Source organism: Harmonia axyridis, chromosome X (genome assembly GCF_914767665.1).
Source record: "Harmonia axyridis chromosome X, icHarAxyr1.1, whole genome shotgun sequence".
Taxonomy (NCBI): Eukaryota; Metazoa; Arthropoda; class Insecta; order Coleoptera; family Coccinellidae; genus Harmonia; species Harmonia axyridis.
In genome coordinates, this window is record NC_059508.1 from 37,883,494 (window position 1) to 37,890,993 (window position 7,500).

General features: G+C 41.2%; 1 non-coding gene across 1 annotated transcript; it reads right to left on the bottom strand.

Moving 5' to 3' along the window:
- Positions 1–4,581: 4,581 nt before the first annotated feature.
- LOC123688413 lies at positions 4,582–4,700 on the bottom strand. Its single transcript, XR_006749936.1, has one exon. It is a non-coding gene; the product is annotated as a 5S ribosomal RNA (ribosomal RNA).
- Positions 4,701–7,500: the final 2,800 nt, after the last annotated feature.

Genomic DNA, 7,500 nt, shown 5'->3' on the forward strand with positions numbered 1-7,500 from the left:
ACCACGTAATCTCGGGCAGACCGATGCACAACGTAAATGACGATCGGGACCGGGGCGATCGGTCGTATCTGACACCGCCGGCTCGGTTCTAACATCGTCAATGAGTCGGGGTTGAAAAAAAGGACGTGAACATTATTCCTTATAAAAACCAAACCCGACCATGGATTTTGATTCTGATTGTTGATTATCGCTATTAGAACACATTAGGAGGCAACCAAATCAAATTTGAGAAAATTCCACGATCAGAAAATTTTTTTCGAAAAAAAAAAAAAAATTCGAGGACACCTCGGTCATGGCAAGTTATTTTCCACAATCCATTCCCCAATCGACGTACATCACAGAAAAAATCATCTCTCTAACTATCCTGGTTCAAAAGTTGTATCGGAACATTTTCACGTCGAAAATATATCTCTAAGTCCAGACCGATGCACCACGTAATCTCGGGCAGACCGATGCACAACGTAAATGACGATCGGGACCGGGGCGATCGGTCGTATCTGACACCAGCCGGCTCGGTTCTAACATCGTCAATGAGTCGGGGTTGAAAAAAAGGACGTGAACATTTTTCCTTATAAAAATCAAACCCGATCATGGATTTTGATTCTGATTGTTGATTATCGCTATTAGAACATATAAGGAGGCAACCAAATCAAATTTGAGAAAATTCCACGATCAGAAAATTTTTTTCGAAAAAAAAAAAAAATCGTAATCACCTCGGTCATGGCGAGTTATTTTCCGTATTTCATTCCACAATCAACGTACAACATAGAAGAAATCATCTCTCTAACTATCCTGGTTCAAAAGTTGTATCGGAACATTTCACGTCGTAATATCTCGCCAAGTCCAGACCTCGGCGATAGGTAGTATCTGACACCGTCCGCTCGGGACTGACATCGACTTGGACTCGGGCTGATGATGGGGAGGCGTTTAAGGACGTGAACATTTTTCCTTATAAAAATTAAAGTCGACAATGAATATTGATTCTGATTACTGATTTACGCTTTAAAAACACATTAGAAGGCAACCAAATCGAATTTGAGGAAATTCCACGATCAGAAAATTTTTTTCGAAAAAAAAAAAAATCCGAAAAATATTTTTCGATTCCTATTACTGATTTACTCTTTTAGAACACATTAGGAGGCAACCAAATCAAATTTGAGAAAATTCCACAATCAGAAAATTTTTTTCGAAAAAAAAAAAAATTCGAGGACACCTCGGTCATGGCAAGTTATTTTCCACAATCCATTCCCCAATCGACGTACATCACAGAAAAAATCATCTCTCTAACTATCCTGGTTCAAAAGTTGTATCGGAACATTTTCACGTCGAAAATATATCTCTAAGTCCAGACCGATGCACAACGTAAACTAGGGCTGAACCGATGCACCACGTAATATCGGGCAGACCGATGCAGAACGTAAACTCGATCATACCGATGCTTCACGTAATCTCGATCTTACCGATGCACCACGTAAACAAGGGCAGACCGATGCAGAACGTAAAGTAGATCTTACCGATGCACCCCGTAATCTCGATCTTACCGATGCACCACGTAATCTCCATCTTACCGATGCACCACGTGAACTGGATCTTACCGATGCAGAACGTGAATTGGATCTTACCGATGCACCACGTAAACTCGATCATACCGATGCACCACGTAATCTCGGGCAGACCGATGCACAACGTGAATGACGATCGGGACCGGGGCGATCGGTCGTATCTGACACCGCCGGCTCGGTTCTAACATCGTCAATGAGTCGGGGTTGAAAAAAAGGACGTGAACATTTTTCCTTATAAAAATCAAACCCGATCATGGATTTTGATTCTGATTGTTGATTATCGCTATTAGAACATATAAGGAGGCAACCAAATCAAATTTGAGAAAATTCCACGATCAGAAAATTTTTTTCGAAAAAAAAAAAAAAATCGTAATCACCTCGGTCATGGCGAGTTATTTTCCGTATTTCATTCCACAATCAACGTACAACATAGAAGAAATCATCTCTCTAACTATCCTGGTTCAAAAGTTGTATCGGAACATTTCACGTCGTAATATCTCGCCAAGTCCAGACCTCGGCGATAGGTAGTATCTGACACCGTCCGCTCGGGACTGACATCGACTTGGACTCGGGCTGATGATGGGGAGGCGTTTAAGGACGTGAACATTTTTCCTTATAAAAATTAAAGTCGACAATGAATATTGATTCTGATTACTGATTTACGCTTTAAAAACACATTAGAAGGCAACCAAATCGAATTTGAGGAAATTCCACGATCAGAAAATTTTTTTCGAAAAAAAAAAAAATCCGAAAAATATTTTTCGATTCCTATTACTGATTTACTCTTTTAGAACACATTAGGAGGCAACCAAATCAAATTTGAGAAAATTCCACAATCAGAAAATTTTTTTCGAAAAAAAAAAAAATTCGAGGACACCTCGGTCATGGCAAGTTATTTTCCACAATCCATTCCCCAATCGACGTACATCACAGAAAAAATCATCTCTCTAACTATCCTGGTTCAAAAGTTGTATCGGAACATTTTCACGTCGAAAATATATCTCTAAGTCCAGACCGATGCACAACGTAAACTAGGGCTGAACCGATGCACCACGTAATATCGGGCAGACCGATGCAGAACGTAAACTCGATCATACCGATGCTTCACGTAATCTCGATCTTACCGATGCACCACGTAAACAAGGGCAGACCGATGCAGAACGTAAAGTAGATCTTACCGATGCACCACGTAATCTCGATCTTACCGATGCACCACGTAATCTCCATCTTACCGATGCACCACGTGAACTGGATCTTACCGATGCAGAACGTGAATTGGATCTTACCGATGCACCACGTAAACTCGATCATACCGATGCACCACGTAATCTCGGGCAGACCGATGCACAACGTAAATGACGATCGGGACCGGGGCGATCGGTCGTATCTGACACCGCCGGCTCGGTTCTAACATCGTCAATGAGTCGGGGTTGAAAAAAAGGACGTGAACATTTTTCCTTATAAAAATCAAACCCGATCATGGATTTTGATTCTGATTGTTGATTATCGCTACTAGAACATATAAGGAGGCAACCAAATCAAATTTGAGAAAATTCCACGATCAGAAAATTTTTTTCGAAAAAAAAAAAAAAAATCGTAATCACCTCGGTCATGGCGAGTTATTTTCCGTATTTCATTCCACAATCAACGTACAACATAGAAGAAATCATCTCTCTAACTATCCTGGTTCAAAAGTTGTATCGGAACATTTCACGTCGTAATATCTCGCCAAGTCCAGACCTCGGCGATAGGTAGTATCTGACACCGTCCGCTCGGGACTGACATCGACTTGGACTCGGGCTGATGATGGGGAGGCGTTTAAGGACGTGAACATTTTTCCTTATAAAAATTAAAGTCGACAATGAATATTGATTCTGATTACTGATTTACGCTTTAAAAACACATTAGAAGGCAACCAAATCGAATTTGAGGAAATTCCACGATCAGAAAATTTTTTTCGAAAAAAAAAAAAATCCGAAAAATATTTTTCGATTCCTATTACTGATTTACTCTTTTAGAACACATTAGGAGGCAACCAAATCAAATTTGAGAAAATTCCACAATCAGAAAATTTTTTTCGAAAAAAAAAAAAATTCGAGGACACCTCGGTCATGGCAAGTTATTTTCCACAATCCATTCCCCAATCGACGTACATCACAGAAAAAATCATCTCTCTAACTATCCTGGTTCAAAAGTTGTATCGGAACATTTTCACGTCGAAAATATATCTCTAAGTCCAGACCGATGCACAACGTAAACTAGGGCTGAACCGATGCACCACGTAATATCGGGCAGACCGATGCAGAACGTAAACTCGATCATACCGATGCTTCACGTAATCTCGATCTTACCGATGCACCACGTAAACAAGGGCAGACCGATGCAGAACGTAAAGTAGATCTTACCGATGCACCACGTAATCTCGATCTTACCGATGCACCACGTAATCTCCATCTTACCGATGCACCACGTGAACTGGATCTTACCGATGCAGAACGTGAATTGGATCTTACCGATGCACCACGTAAACTCGATCTTACCGATGCACCACGTAATCTCAATCTTACCGATGCACCACGTGAACTGGATCTTACCGATGCAGAACGTGAATTGGATCTTACCGATGCACCACGTAAACTCGATCTTACCGATGCACCACGTAATCTCAATCTTACCGATGCACCACGTGAACTGGATCTTACCGATGCAGAACGTGAATTGGATCTTACCGATGCACCACGTAAACTCGATCTTACCGATGCACCACGTAATCTCAATCTCACCGATGCACCACGTGAACTGGATCTTACCGATGCAGAACGTGAATTGGATCTTACCGATGCACCACGTAAACTCGATCTTACCGATGCACCACGTAATCTCGATCTTACCGATGCACCACGTAATCTCAATCTTACCGATGCATCACGTAATCTCGATCTTACCGATGCAGAACGTAAACTCGATCATACCGATGCACCACGTTATCTCGGCAGACCGATGCAGAACGTAAAAAAAAAGCTTACAGCACGCGGTGTTCCCAAGCGGTCACCCATCCAAGTACTAACCGCGCCCGACGCTGCTTGGCTTCAGTGTTCTGACGAGAACTGGCAATTTCAGCGTGGTATGGCCGTAAACAACATATATTGCGATATTTTCTATGATATCTCACTTTTTGGGAGCGGAAAGGACGTGAACGTTTTTCCTCATAAAAAATGAAATAACTTTTGGATATTAATTCTGATTGTTGATTTAAGCTTTAAGAACACATTAGGACATATCTCAATGAAATTTGAGGGATTTCCGAAATCGAAAAATATTTTTCGAAAAAAAAAAAAAATCCCAGAAGACCTCGGTCATCTCAAGTTTATTTCCATATTCTATTACACAATCAACGTACATCACAAAAGGAACCATCTCTCTAACTATCACAGTTAAATTTTTGTATCGGAACATTTCACGTCGGAATATCTCGCTAAGTCCAGACCGGGGAGATCGGTCGCATCTGACACCGTCCGCTCCGGTCTAACATCGTCTTGGAGTCGGGGGTAACGATGGAGAGGCGTTTAAGGACGTGAACATTTTTCCTTATAAAAATTAAAGTCGACAATGAATATTGATTCTGATTACTGATTTACTCTTTTAGAACACATTAGAAGGCAACGCAATCAGATTTGAGGAAATTTCAAGATCAGAAAATTTTTTTCGAAAAAAAAAAAAATTCAAGAACACCTGGGTCATGGCAAGTTATTTCCCACAATCCATTCCACAATCAACGTACAACATAGAAGAAATCATCTCTCTAACTATCCTGGTTCAAAAGTTGTATCGGAACATTTCACGTCGAAATACCTCGCCAAGTCCAGACCGGGGCGATAGGTAGTATCTGACACCGTCCGCTCGGGACTGACATCGACTTGGACTCGGGCTAATGATGGGGAGGCGTTTAAGGACGTGAACATTTTTCCTTATAAAAATTAAAGTCGACAATGAATATTGATTCTGATTACTGATTTACGCTTTAAAAACACATTAGAAGGCAACCAAATCAAATTTGAGGAAATTCCAAAATCAGAAAATTTTTTTTCAAAAAAAAAAAAATCCGAAAAATATTTTTCGATTCTGATTACTGATTTACTCTTTTAGAACACATTAGAAGGCAACGAAATCAAATTTGAGTAAAATCCAAAATCAGAAAATATTTTTCGAAAAAAAAAAAAAATTCGAGAACACCTCGGTCATGGCAAGTTATTTTCCACAATCCATTCCCCAATCAACGTACATCCCAGAAAAAATCATCTCTCTAACTATCCTGGTTCAAAAGTTGTATCGGAACATTTTCACGTCGAAAATATATCTCTAAGTCCAGACCGATGCAGAACGTAAACTCGATCATACCGATGCTTCACGTAATCTCGATCTTACCGATGCACAACGTAAACTAGATCACACCGATGCAGAACGTAAACTCGATCTCACCGATGCACCACGTGAACTGGATCTTACCGATGCAGAACGTGAATTGGATCTTACCGATGCACCACGTAAACTCGATCTTACCGATGCACCACGTAATCTCGATCTTACCGATGCACCACGTGAACTGGATCTTACCGATGCAGAACGTGAACTCGATCTTACCGATGCACCACGTAAACTAGGGCTGACCGATGCATCACGTAAACGACGATCGAGAGGCGCGAAAGGACGTGAACGTTTTTCATTATAAAAATTGAAATAAATGATAAATAATGATTCTGATTGTTGATTATCGTTTTTAATATGCATTAGTAGGCAACCAAATGAAATTTGAGGAAATTCCGATAACAGAAAATTTTTTCGAAAAAAAAAAAAATTCATGAAATCCTCGGTCATCGCAAAATATTTACCATATTCTGTTCGATAATCAACGTATATTTAAGAAGGAATCATATCTGTATCTATCTTGGTTCAAATTTTGTATCGGAACATTTTGACCAAAGTCCGAGCTTCGGCCGAAACAGACACCGCTGACCTGGCCTATCGATCGACCGAGAGTCGGGGATAGAGCGTAAGTGTTGTCTGGAGGGGAACCCTGTGCTCTCCTGACATATATAGGGAAGGTGGTCGCGTTGGGCGATGCAGAACGTTTGGATCGGGAATTATATTTTTGGTTCAGCTATTGGAATATGGTTTATTGTTGGTATATATTGGCGAAATAACGTTCTTACTGACTGGGGATATTCATAAAAATGAGTCCGGAGATTTTCAGATCGAAGTCCGAGTGATCCGACTTGGAAGGCGTGTTGGGTGGGTCGAGATGGCTTAGATCGATCAGACGAGGCGGGCTAAGTGTTGACGTCATGCATCGGTCCATTTTCAGATTGAGTCCGAGTAATCCGACTTTGAAAGAGTGTTGGGTGCGTCGAGACTGTTTAGATAGATCGGACGAGGCGGACTAGGTGTTAACGACATGCATCGGTATATTTTCTGATCGGAGTCCGAAGAAATCGGCCCTAGTAGGCGCAGCGGACGGTCGAGACGGCCTCGGTGGGTCGGATCGATCGGGAAAAGTTTGCTAAATCGTGTCTGGAGGGGAACCTTGGGTTCTCCTGACATATATAGGGGATAAGGTTTGGGTGAACGATTCTTCACGTAAAAGTTGAGTAATTTATTTTTCGATAAGCTTTTGGATATTGATGAGAAGTATATGTATATCTTCGATTAAAAGAATTCTTACCGTCTCGATGTATATTATATTAGATATATAAGAAATAGTTAACGTGATGCATCGGCCGATTTCCGGATCGGAGTTCGAGAGATGCGACTTTCGATGCGCGATGGGTGGATCGAGACGGCCTAGATCGATCGGACGAGGCGGACTAGGTGTTAACGACATGCATCGGCGGATTTTCTGATCGGAGTCCGAAGAAATCAGCTCTAGTAGGCGCGGCGAACG